General features: G+C 44.2%; 1 long non-coding RNA gene across 1 annotated transcript; it reads right to left on the reverse strand.

Annotated features, from left to right (window-relative positions):
• Positions 1–1,329: 1,329 nt before the first annotated feature.
• LOC310847273 lies at positions 1,330–6,598 on the reverse strand. Its single transcript, XR_014565750.1, has 3 exons — positions 5,560–6,598; positions 4,922–5,051; positions 1,330–1,568 (listed from the first exon to the last, which is right to left on the reverse strand). It is a non-coding gene; the product is annotated as an uncharacterized lncRNA (long non-coding RNA).
• Between the last annotated feature and the right edge of the window lie 6,494 nt (positions 6,599–13,092).

The following is a 13,092-nucleotide window of genomic DNA, read 5'->3' on the forward strand; positions in this document are numbered from 1 at the left end:
CAACCCCAGAGTCGGCCACGACTGGACCTAATGGTCAAGGGTCTCTTTACCTTTACCTTCTGCAGTTAATGCCCCATTGTCACAATATTGTTAGCTATGGTTCAGGTGAATAAAACTGTTGTATTTTTTTCAGAATGTAAGAGGAGCCTGCTGGATCAGGCCAATGGCCTTGTCTAGTCCAGAATCCTGTTCTCACAGTGGCCAACCAGATGCCTTTAGGAAACCCGCAGGTAGGAGTCATGCACAAGAGCATTCTTGCCTCCTGTGGTTTCCAGCAACAGGTCTTCATAAGCATGATGGCATCCATCATCATGGCTGGTAGCCCTCTCTTCCATGAATTTGTCTAATCCTCTTTTATTTTATTTTGTAAAAAGATATTTATTAAGGTTTTCAATATTAATACAGTAAAAATCAGAAAGAAAAAAGAAAAAAGAACAAAAATACAAAAATAAAAATACCGTATTTTTCGCACGATTGGACGCACCGGACCATAGGACGCACCTAGTTTTTTGGGGGGGGGAAATAAAGGGGAAAAAATCCCCCCCCCAAAAGCAGATCAGGGAAACCGAACCAGGACGAGGAACAGCGGGATAGTGGCGCTGCACCTCCCTGCTGTCCCCCGAGCTTGTGGGGCTGGCTGATGTCTGCCTGGCGCGCGGGGCGCTCTGCTTCAGGGCGCCCCACCCGCCAGGCAGCAGGCTGCTATCCGCAGCGTGGGAAGCCTTGCGGGGAACTCCTGCAGGGCTCCGCACGCTGCGGATGTCTGCCCGGCGCGAGGGGCGCTCTGCTTCAATGCGCCCCACCCACCGGGCGGTAGCCTCCTATCCTAGGCGCTAGCTGGGTCTCCCACGGCTAGCGGATAGCTTCCTGAAGCCTGGAGAGCGAGAGGGGTCGGTGCGCACCGACCCCTCTCACTCTCCAGGCTTCAGCGAAAGCCTGCATTCGCTCCATAGGACGCACACACATTTTCCCTTGCTTTTTAGGAGGGAAAAAGTACGTCCTATGTTGCGAAAAATACGGTAATTAAAAACACACAAAGTTTTCATAACTTATTTTCCATCAACTTATTTCCCAGACCTCCTCATACCTCCCTTTTTTGTATTCCAATTCAGATTGTTAGTTCAGCAAATCCTTATCAATAAATTTTAACCTGCTTCTAAACCTTTTTTTCCATATTCTCTTGAAACATTACAGCTGGAAACCGCTTAATTTCTATCCGACATCGTTCTAGCATTCATTAATTTTACAATATTTCTGTAAATAATCTTTGAATTTCCTCCAGTCTTCTTCCGCCGACTCTTCTCCCTGGTCTCGGATTCTGCCTGTCTAATCCTCTTTTAAAGCCTCTTCTAGGTTGGTGGCCATTGTTGCCTCCTGGGGCAACAAGGTCTATAGTTTAACCATGTTCTGCATGAAGAAGTCCTTTATCCTCTTTCCTGAATCTTCCAACATTCACCTGTCCACAAGTTCTAGTGATATCAGAAGGAGGGGAAAAAATTATCCACACCACACAGGTTTCTTTGATCACGATAGCCATATTCACTCAGTACTGTCTGGTAGATGAGAACCTTAAAAGAAAAACAGAGGGGAAATGTCAGTGACAAATGGGGTCACTAGACTTTAAATAATTGCACTCCAAAAGAACGGGGGACTTTTAAATAACATGTTAAATGAGCAAGAGTAATGGGCATTGCAGCCCCTCTGAATGGCAGTCATTCCTCCTTGTTATCTCTGCAGATAATTGGGAAGAGAGGGAAATCCCTTCGCCAATTCTCAGGTTGCGTTGGCCAAGTGAAAAGAAAGCCAGAGGTGACATTAGGGAGGAATATAAGAAGCTGCCTTATACAGGAAACCCCAATTTGCGTGGGGGTTGTGTTCCTGGCCCCCCTGTGTGTGTCAGCAGAGCAGGCACAAGCCCGCCCTGCCTCGTTATGTTCCACCCCTGTTCTGCCCTCTTTCGGGTCCAAAACTACCCACACTTCGGTAGTCATGCATCAATTGAATGCTCTCAAAATGGTTGCAGCCTGGGCTACTGCTCCATCTAGCTCAATATTATCTGAGCTGACTCACAGCAGCCCAGCTCTCCAGGGATTAAAAGACAGAAGTCTTCTCAGCTCTACTTGAAGGGACTTCTGGAGCCCTTCACAGAACATAGCCCACTGGCTCAAAACTATTGACATTTCAAGGTGAAACTGATCTTCAGCCAAACTCTACTGGCAGACATGTAATTGGCTTGTGCTGAACTTTGTTAGATTGTGGCTAGAGAGTTCAGAAATTTGGGGCTTGTAATGACCATACAGTGGGACAGGGAGATGGGAACAAACATCCAGTGGTAGACTAGGAAAACGTTGAAGTGCAGGAATTCACAGGGGACTCAGCTAGAATGGTAAAGACAAAGCGTTTTATATGTGTTGTATATGCAACACTACAACACCAGATGGTGCTGTGGGGTCCCATCTTTCCCTACCGTATTTCCCTGCATAAGTTTACAACACGTTTAATTGAAACACTTCTTTGATGTGTCTAGATCCAGGCTGAGACAATAGCCATTGTCTCCAAGGAGATTCCAAAAATTCAGACAGTTGTGTTGATCCATGATTGCACAAAAACCACACATCCAAAGGAGGAGCAGTACATACAATAATACGCATGCACCTATCCAATCCTGACATCTTCAGTGTTGTCAGCCCTCAGTGTTGTCAACCCATCAGCTGACATCACAAGTGGCATCAATTACAGATCTTGCAAGGAAAACATTCCTTTTTTGCTTCTTGCACAGCACCAAGTGCTGGACAGAAAACTATCAGAATATGCCCAAGGTTGATTCCTTCCCCCCAGCACAGAGCTTGTGTTGCTCCTTCTTGATTCCACCGCCCACAACTCAAGGAAGACGCATGTTCAGGTGGGGTTTGGGAAAACAGCAGCAACGGAAGCAGGCATGACATTTTTTGAAGCCCAACAAATGCAGGAAATCCCTTCCAATTGGAGCACTTTGGTAATGTGCTTTTTTTTTTGTTACAGCTCTCCCAAAGCCTTTTTAACTAAGCTCTTCATCAGCCTTCCTATGCTGGGAAATTTGAGCGCCCGGTGATTATTGTAACGAAACAAAGCCTGGGAGTTTGCTCCCCTGGAGATTTCCTCCCCTGCTCGCTTTGGGCTCCAAGAATAACTGTGTTCCAAGCGAGATGACAAGAAGATTATATGGGGGCTGCAGAGAGGCCAGGTTCAGCCATTGTCCCAGGGAAAACCCCTTCCCTTACGTGGTCTTTTCTTGACTGTTGACATTATTGCCGTCCCAGTTTCTTCTTCTCTTTATGCAGAAACGAAACCCAGGTTCTGCTCTGCATTTAATATTGACATCAATACTGGGTTAAAAGGGCAGGGAGCCCTATAATTAACCATCCTGCGGAGTCCCATATCACTGTGACTTAAGGGCAGAGAGCCTCAGGCCTGGGTGAACTGCAGCCCTTTAGGGGCTTCTGTCCGACCCTCAGGGCTTTCCCCCAGCCCCAGCCCTTATTGGCCCCACTTTGCCCCATTCTCAGGTGTTTTTTGCCTGGAATGTGTCCTTGAACTCTGAGGCCACATGCACACCCATCCCCAAAGAATCCTAGGAACTAGTTTGTTAAGGGTACTTGGAATGGAAGGTCTGGGAACGGGTAAACGATGGTTCTCAGGATTCTTCAGGGGCAGGGTAAATGTCCAACACAGTCCAAAAATGCCTTTTGCTTGCCCAGATAGAAGATAGGTGTGGAACTGTGCATAGAAACCAGCCTATTATACACACAGTTAAAATTTACATTCATTGTTCCGCCCACTTTTTGCCTCTGGCCCCACCCAGCTCTGGCAAGCGACCCCCAAATGCTTGCTCAGAAGGGAACACGGCCCTCAGGCTGCAAAAGGGTTTCCACACCCCTGATCCATATATTGTTAGACTCCAACTCAAAGCAGCCTCTGACAGCATGGTCCCCAGCCAAAGACAGCTGGAGATGTGGTTCAACGTTTGGAGGTCTGCAGGTTTTCTATCCCTGCCATAAATAATATGAGCCAATTTATTCTTGACACCAAGCTTGGCAGGTCCTCAGCCAGAGAGAAGGTTGTCCCCATGCTGTTCCATCTCCAAGACTCTTGTCTCTGACTCACTGGGGTGCTTTCATCTCTGGCAAGGGAGGACCATGAATCACCTTCCCCATCAGCCTCACCCCAGCCTCCCGTGTCCATTTCTTGACTTCTCAGCCTTGCTTGCGAGTAGCAGACCTTTATACATGAGTAGGTTCATGGGAAGTGACTGATAGGAGACTCTGGCTTCCAGCTGTCACCATCATATGACGCTTCTCCTGCAGCAACTCTTTCCCTTCAAAATAAAAAAAAATCCTTCCAGTAGCGCCTTAGAGACCAACTAAGTTTGTTATTGGTATGAGCTTGCGTGTGCATGCACACTTCTTCAGATACACTTCTTCAGATCATACCAATAACAAACTTAGTTGGTCTCTAAGGTGCTACTAGGGACGCGGATGGCGCTGTGGGTTAAACCACAGAGCCTAGGACTTGCCGATCAGAAGGTCGGCGGTTCGAATCCCCGCAACAGGGTGAGCTCCCGTTGCTCAGTCCCTGCTCCTGCCAACCTAGCAGTTCGAAAGCACGTCAAAGTGCAAGTAGATAAATAGGTACCGCTCCAGCGGGAAGGTAAACGGCGTTTCCGTGCGCTGCTCTGGTTCGCCAGAAGTGGCTTAGTCATGCTGGCCACATGACCCGGAAGCTGTACGCCGGCTCCCTTGGCCAATAAAGCGAGATGAGGGCCACAAACCCAGAGTCGGTCATGACTGGACCTAATGGTCAAAGGTCGCTTTACCTTTACGGTGCTGCTAGAAGGAATTTTTTTATTTTGTTTCGACTACAGCAGACCAATATGGCTACCTACCTGTATCTTTCCCTTCAGTCTTTCATTTTCTTCCACGCATCCCAGCATGGACCCAATTCCTGCCTCTGGCGCTCTGGTAAGGTGGGGCTGCTCCTTGAGCTCCTGTAATAAGTACGCTTCCAACACTCTGCTGTGACCAAGATACAAAATGAATATTCAGGTAAGAGCAGGTTTTAATTATTTTTGGAAGAAGTCACTGAGGTCATCAGTGGGGAGCTGGTTCAACCCTTACCTCCAAGGGTAATCCTAAAAGTACCACTTTGAGTAAATGGTTTTCATTCATTTTTTGTTGGGGCGTGGAGGGGAAAACAGTACACCATGGGAGACTATTGCAAAGCGGGCAAAATTTCTCCTCCACATCATCACCCATGCGACTGGGCCAAGGGGAGGTTTTGAGGGAAGGGCTAAATTGGTCAGTGAAAGAGCACATGCTTTTTATGCAAATGTCCCAGGCTCAGTCCTCCAGCATCTTCATATAGTTAGGACCTTGGAGGGCTGCTGCCAGCCAGTGGAGGCAAGACTCAGCTGCATGGGCCAATAGTCTGACTTGACAGCCTATGTCATTGCAAACAAGATTTTATCTGTTTGCGCGCACACACATACATTTATGCACAAATCACAGGTCTTAAGTTACTAACCATCAGGAAGAACTTTCTGATGGCAAGAACTGTTAGGCAGTGGAACAGTCTACCTTGGGAGGTGGTGGACTCTCCTTCCTTGGAAGTTTTCAAGCAGAGGTTGGATGGCCATCTGTCATGGATGCTTTAGTTGAGATTCCTGCATTACAGGATTCTACAATGAGGGTCATTTCATGTACCATTTTCAACCAACAGCAAAGCAAGCTATGATGAAAGAAGCTTGTCGTCCTTCATACGCACACAGCTCATTTTCCAAAAGCTGATTAATTAAATTGGCCAATCCTCAGGGGAGGGGGAGAAGGCTCCCGCTGCTTCAGCTTCCTCTTCTCATTTATTCTTTGGCTTCTGCAAGATACAGTAGAGGTTAGGCTACAGCTGTGGTCAACTTTGCATAAGAACATCAGAATTGCCCAGGGAGCGTGTGCTTGCCAAGTAGGGCAACGAGGACAAATCTAGACTTGTTTTGAGGAATCAAGTTCAATGCATGTACATTCTGTGCAGACCAAAGTGAACCATCTGAGCATGACAAGTGATCTGCCATAATCCATGATGGGACCAACTCTCTCAGAGAGGGAAAGTTCAAAACGCAATAGCAAGGAAAGATCAAACTGAGGAAGGCAATACCTTCTACAGTGATGTACAGGTTTTTTTTGGGGGGGGGGAATTCCTATGCAAATCAGGGCAATCCCATCATCCACCTTCCCTCCATACTGCTAGAGCAAGCAGAATGCTTACACTGCCCAACACCAGGTAAGAAAGAGGACCGGCAATGATGGCAGAGGTCTTGGCTTTATCCTCTTTTCCAGAGCTCTTAAAGAACTAATGCCATCTATGGATGGCAAACTGACAACCTAGAACCCTTTTTTTAACAGAATTAAGCTGGGGGTTCAGGTCCATAAAGAAAGGTGGCAGCCAGGTCTGGGGCACTAGCAATCATCACAAGTTACAGGTGCCCCAGGACTGGGAAGTAGTTCTAGAAAGGCAGGTGAGGGGTGCTTGAAAGTGGCATGCAAGCATAACCTCAAATGCATTGCAATTCAATATACTCGGGTTACATATGCTTCAGTTTACATACGCTTCAGGTTACAGACTCCACTAACCCAGAAATATTACCTGGGGTTAAGAACTTTGCTTCAGGATGAGAACAGAAATCGTGCAGTGGTGATACAGCGGCAGCAGGAGGCCCCATTAGCTAAAGTGGTGCTTCAGGTTAAGAAGAGTTCAGGTTAAGAACGGACCTCCAGAATGAATTAAGTTCTTAACCCGAGGTACCACTGTAATGCATTCAAGGCTTTGCCTACATTCCAACACAACTGGTGGACGCAAAAGCTGAACAATCCAAAAGCCATGTTGATAAGCACATCAGCACGGAGTAGAATGTTTCAACCATGCAACACGGGCAGATCAAAGGGCAGGACATCCTGTCCTTGCCTAGAACAGCTGCAAAAATCTAACAAATCTGACTGATAACGTTGGGTGGGGTGGAACAGAAAGGACCATCAACAAAATTGATGCATCAGGAGCCCATCCTTCTTCCCAGGAAGGAAATCAACTGGGTCCACAATCCTGTATACACTTATGATGTGGGAGTAAGCGCCGCTGAAATCAATGGGACTTACTTCCAAGTAAAACATGCATAAGATCACAGGGTGTTCAGATGAAAAAGGAAGGATGCACTGAGTGAATAGGTTAAACTACTCTCTCTCTTAATAGAGCCGTCCTGCTGAGCACTGGGAGATTAAATATAACCCCCAGCATGTGTCTAGAAAGAGTCGAGTCTGGAGAAGGGAATATAAATGTTAAATTATTCCTTGCTTATTGAAAGAAGAAATTCCAATGTCTGGCAGAGCTATATTTTGTACTATTTTCCCCAGTGGAACCAGAAAACAGATCTGTTTGAACATACAAACTATAGTAACTATGAGCTGGGTGCGGATTTAAACCCTGATCTCCTAGGTACCAGTCCAGCACTAACCACTACACCAGACTGTCTCATAGTTTCATAGATGAAACGCTGCTTGCACAGAACTGCAGCCGTATGTATTTGATTGCACAGTACTGTCATTTATTTCAAAGGGACTTCGTTGTGATGAACATTTATTGGGTTGTGTCAAAGGAACCTTTCCCTAAAATATTTGCAGATGGCATTAACCACTTCGGACAACTCAGAACCTAAAGGTCCTTCAGAGTTCAGGATAATGGGTAAATTCTTTCTTCCAAGGCTACATGCCAAATAGGGAGTCTCCCCTCCCTCCCACCAGCCCCTTATTAATAAAAAGTAAGAACACTGTTTTTAAACTGTCCATGATCTATTGGTCAGATAACGAATGAATCTTTATTTGCGTCAGCCATCAGCCATAGCAATAAAACAACAATACGATATACAAAGAATAGAAATAAAAAGTCAATTATAATAAATAAATCTTAGGGTTTTGAATCAATAGTCAAATAGTGGATCTTATTCTGATTGCCCCAGCTAAAAACCTTGCAACCTTTTGGTCAGATAATTTATTTATGGCATCCCTTGGTCTAGCGACAAGGAGAAAGCACCAACACAGAACAGAGAGATGACTTGGCAGATTGAAATGCACTCCATAATTCACAGAAGGAGGAATGGGCAAGAGGCAATCAGATCAAAGGGAAATCTCAGCAAAAAGCGTGCACACAGTGCCCCCTGCAGACTCATAAGCAAATGCAAGTTTTTGCATTACATCCCTAGCAATTAATATAAGACACTTCATTTGCCCATCTCTGACTTGTGCATTCCTACTGACAAGTTGTTTTTATTAGAAATAAAAGCTTGCAGGAACTGCTGCCAGCGTTTTATAGGCGCAAGGTCCCACAATCTGCTTCCACTGGCAGAACTCAAGCCATTGCATCAATTTCTTGCATGCACACAGACACACACACACACACACATATACACTCACTTAGATAGCCCCAAACAACTTGCAACTTATGAAGAAAGGAAGCCGACCTGCCATTGTTGCAGCCAACCTACCAGGCATAAAAGGATACCCAACTCCATCCAACTTCTGCTCTCTCAAGGAGACAAGCCCAGGAGGTCTCCCTACACATGGTTTATGGGCTACACTGCAATTGGTGGATCTCAAGTTAATGATAATAATAACAATAATAATATGTATACCCCGCCCATCTGGCTGGGTTTCCCCAGCCACTCTGGGCAGCTCCCAACAGAAACCTAAAAACAGAATAAAAACTTCAAACATTAAAAACTTCCCTAAACAGGGCTGCCTGTTTCTAAAAGTCCGATAGTTGTTTATTTCCTTGTCATCTGATGGGAGTTCTACAGGGCGGGAGCCCTACCGGCCCTCTGCCTGGTTCCCTGTAACCTCGCAGTGAGGGAACCACCAGAAGTTGTACAGATGATACCGGACATAGCAAATCTATCATTTGGACTAGTTTCAGTACCTACTGAGGAGGAACAAGAACTTGGAGCAGTCGGTGGAAAAGCAGCCCAGTAACAAAAATGTCTCTGCAACTTCTGAGTTGGAACTGCAATGGTTTGAACCATCCCCGAAAAAGGGGACAGGTGTTTCACATATTAAAGAAAGAACACTTAGACATAATATGTTTGCAAGAAACCCATATTGCCAGGACAAACAGAAAACTTTTGACAAATAAAAGATTAGGACTGGAATTTATTTCTTCAGACAAAGTTAAGAAAAGAGGGGTTGTGATTTACGTTAAAGAAAAATTGGAACCAAAATTGATCTTCAAGGATGAACAAGGAAGATTTCTGGCAGTGGAAATCCAAACCCAAGGAGAAAAAATTTTGATTGTAGGAGTTTATGCACCTAATGAGGGGAAGGCCGAGTTTTTTAAGAAGTTGCATGAGACTTTAATGGACTTTATGGACTCTAAAATAATATTGATGGGCGATATGAATGGAGTCGTCTCCACAAAAATGGATAAAGCGCAAAGGCAAACAATTTCTAAGGATGGGAGACTCCCAAAGACTTTTTTCGAACTGACTGATACCATGGACTTGATTGATATTTGGAGAACAAGGAACCCTCTGGAAAGAGAGGGGACCTTCTTCTCTGAAGCAAAAATGACATGGACCAGGATTGACCAAATATGGATCTCTAGCAATCTGGCACCAAGGGTTAAAAAAATAGAAATCTGCCCAAAAACCTGCTCCGACCATAACGCAGTAAAGATGGAAATGAAACTGACAACAGCTGGAACCTTCAGATGGAGAATGAATGACACCCTGTTTAAAGATGAAACAATCTATAAAAAGGCCCAAAAGACACTGAAAGACTACTTCGAGATAAATTTAAGATCAGATGTGGAAAGAAGAACAATATGGGACGCAAGCAAGGCCGTGATGCGTGGCTTCCTGATTCAGCAAAATTCTATAAAGAGGAAACAACAGAATGAGAAGAAGGAAGGGGTTGTCACCCCTGGAAGCCAAGGCGGTAAAAAAACTTAATATGGACTCAGATTGGCCAAAATATTGCGAAATTTTAGAACATGATGGTGAAAATCTCAAACTACAGAGCTTGGAGAAACTAAAACCTAAAGTCCGAGATTGGCTACACTACCATCAGATTAACGAGATGTTTAAGCAGGACAGGAAATTAGGATTTCAGAAAGAGAGGTCAAAGTTAGAAACGGAATTATTGGAGCCCAATACTAAAAATTTGTCTAGAATGTATAATTTGCTGCTGAAATGGAACACGCAAGATGAAACAGTAAAATCAGCAATGATTAAATGGGCACAAGATATTGGTCATGATATCATGTTTGCAGACTGGGAACGGTTATGGACCACAGGCATTAAATTCACGGCATGTAGTGCCTTAAAAGAGAATATAATGAAAATGATATATAGGTGGTACATGACCCCAGTCAAGCTAGCAAAGATATATCATCTGCCCAATAATAATTGTTGGAAATGCAATGAATGTGAAGGAACCTTCTATCACCTTTGGTGGACCTGCCCAAAGATTAAGGCCTACTGGGAAATGATCTATAATGAAATTAAGAAAATCCTTAAGTGGACATTTGTTAAGAAACCGGAGGCTTTTCTCTTGGGCATGGTCGGCCAAATGGTACCAAAGGAAGACAGAACATTCTTCATGTACGCAACCACGGCAGCAAGAATCCTACTAGCAAAGTATTGGAAGACTCAAGAATTACCTACTCTGGAAGAATGGCAGACCAAGGTGACTGAATTTATGGGACTGGCTGAGATGACCGGCAGAATCCGTGACCAGAGGAGAGAGACGGTGGAAGAGGACTGGGGAAAATTTAAAGTTTATCTTAAGAACTGTTGCAAAATTTTGGAATGCTAAGATGTCAAGGGGTATGAGATAGAGAACTATAGCTGTTACAGTTTAAATTCAAAAAAAAAAATTTTTTTTTAAAGAAAATTAGCTATGAATTTGAACGAAGGATTGCTAAAAATTGTTGTCTTAAAAATAAGGGTGCAGTGAAGGGGAGGTTTGGGGAAGTCGTGTTATGTGTGTTTGTATGTTTTGTTATTTTTGTTTTTTATGTTTGTGAAAATCAATAAAAAATATGAAAAGAAAAAAAAACAGAAGTTGTACAGATGCTACAGTTGCCAGCTTTTATATTGCCCCAACGTCACTAGGCCTTTAACAGGTGCTTCATCTGCAGGCATGCATAAGTAAAAATAAATATACTGATGCCATTCAATTTCAGCTGCCGAATTTCTTGGGGTCAAACTTCTACAAAACAGAGCAGGCTGCGATACTATTTTTCTGGTTAGTTGGCAACCCTGGGGAACATGTGAATTGCTACACCCATCTTCCCATGTACCTGAGTTCTCTCACACCTGCAGTGCCACAAATAACAAGTTGCACCTGCCCATTCGCTTTCAAATAATTACAGCTGTCCTATGCACCATTAGTTTGACTGGAGAGGCTCATACTGCTGCAAATGGTAAATATTACCTTGTTTAATTGGGAGACTTCAGTTATTTCTACTGCAGTTGCTAACGAGGGGGGAAAATAATCAGTCTACATAATTGGAAAGAGCTTTAGTGAGCCTCTTTTTTTTACACCTTATCTAACACAGAGCCAAGGGCAAACATGTTCTGCACCCGCCTCCCCTTCCATTGAGATCTGAATATTGCAGCAGCCCCTCAGAATGCAATTACCCTAAATAATAACCATGCCAAGGCTTATTCATTATGCACTGACTAGCGGGCACAGAATTAACAAGGCTGCATTTTAAAGGCCATCAGAAGTTTGGATTCCATCAATATTTCTTCCACTTTTCAGCTGTGTGCTTACACTTTGCAACCACCTGCCAACGAAGTTAACAGATGCAGCAACATTTTAAAGTCAAATTTGTGGACAGCCGAAGTAACAATCTTCTGTGCTTCACAGAAAAACCAGCATTACCTTTGCAAGGCGATCACAATCTAGGTCAGGGGTGGAGGAACCTTTTTCAATCCAAGGGCTGTATTTTCTTCTGGGAATTTTTTTTTGGGGGGGGGAGGCTCAGTGGTTTAACCCACAGCGCCACCCGCGTCCCTATCAAAGGCAAAAGTGGGCACTGCAATGAATGTGAATTTTACCTTTGTACAATTGGCTAGTCTCTTCTCTCCCTGTAGAGTTTTATTGATTTTGTTGCAAAATAGCATTGATCAGTTCCAACAAAACCTGTGATGTGTTGCACGCTTGTATCAATCGCACATAAAAAGAAAAATCGAGTGGAGACATTGTCAAATAACTAAAGACATAATCAAGGCTTCAAATATCCATGAAAGTCTCTCTATAAGCAAGCTTGAGTGGCTGGAGGTCTTAAATCACCACTGCTATTTACAGACTGGATAAAAGCCAGATCCCAAACTTTCCCTTGCCATCCTATCAGAGGTGATCCTTTGGAGACTTTCCAATTGGAGGCATTCTCTAACTGGGTACACTGCAATCAGATCCTTATGTAGGAGAATCAAGATCGGCATGTATTGACAGATGGCCCAGAGACAATTAGAGACAAAATGCTTTTTCCAAGTCCTGGGAAAACTTGGCACCCAAATGTCATAAATTTCAAGATGTGGGTATATAACAGCAACTGAACCCAAACCTGATTGGTGAGACACACATCAGTATCTCATGTCAAAGGGTAAAAAAAGGAGGTGCCTTGCAGGGCTGCTCTGAGGACAAGTTAAATACAGCAATACAAGTGATTAGCCTCCCCTAGGAGGAATGTGATTTTGATGTACAGATGTCCTCCCTATACTACATTAAGCATGGCAGATTGTGATAAAAGGCACCATTTGGACTGTCAAGTGAGCTTATGGAAGACAATTAAGCTCCTAGCTTGTTTATTCCGAGCCCTCTACACCTGTCTACCAGCTGCCAAAACATCTGGTGAAGTTTGCCCTCCTGGCCTGCTCTCTTACCTGTACTCAAAACATTCCCGACTGCAGCAGACAAGCTTCCAGCTTTTCCTAACAAGGTCAATGCAGACCTCCATGCTATTTGCTATTTGTTTCATATACAGTGGTGCCTCGCAAGACGAAATTAATTCGTT

Source organism: Podarcis gaigeae (assembly GCF_964106915.1).
Source record: "Podarcis gaigeae genome assembly, chromosome: 6".
Classification (NCBI taxonomy): domain Eukaryota; kingdom Metazoa; phylum Chordata; class Lepidosauria; order Squamata; family Lacertidae; genus Podarcis; species Podarcis gaigeae.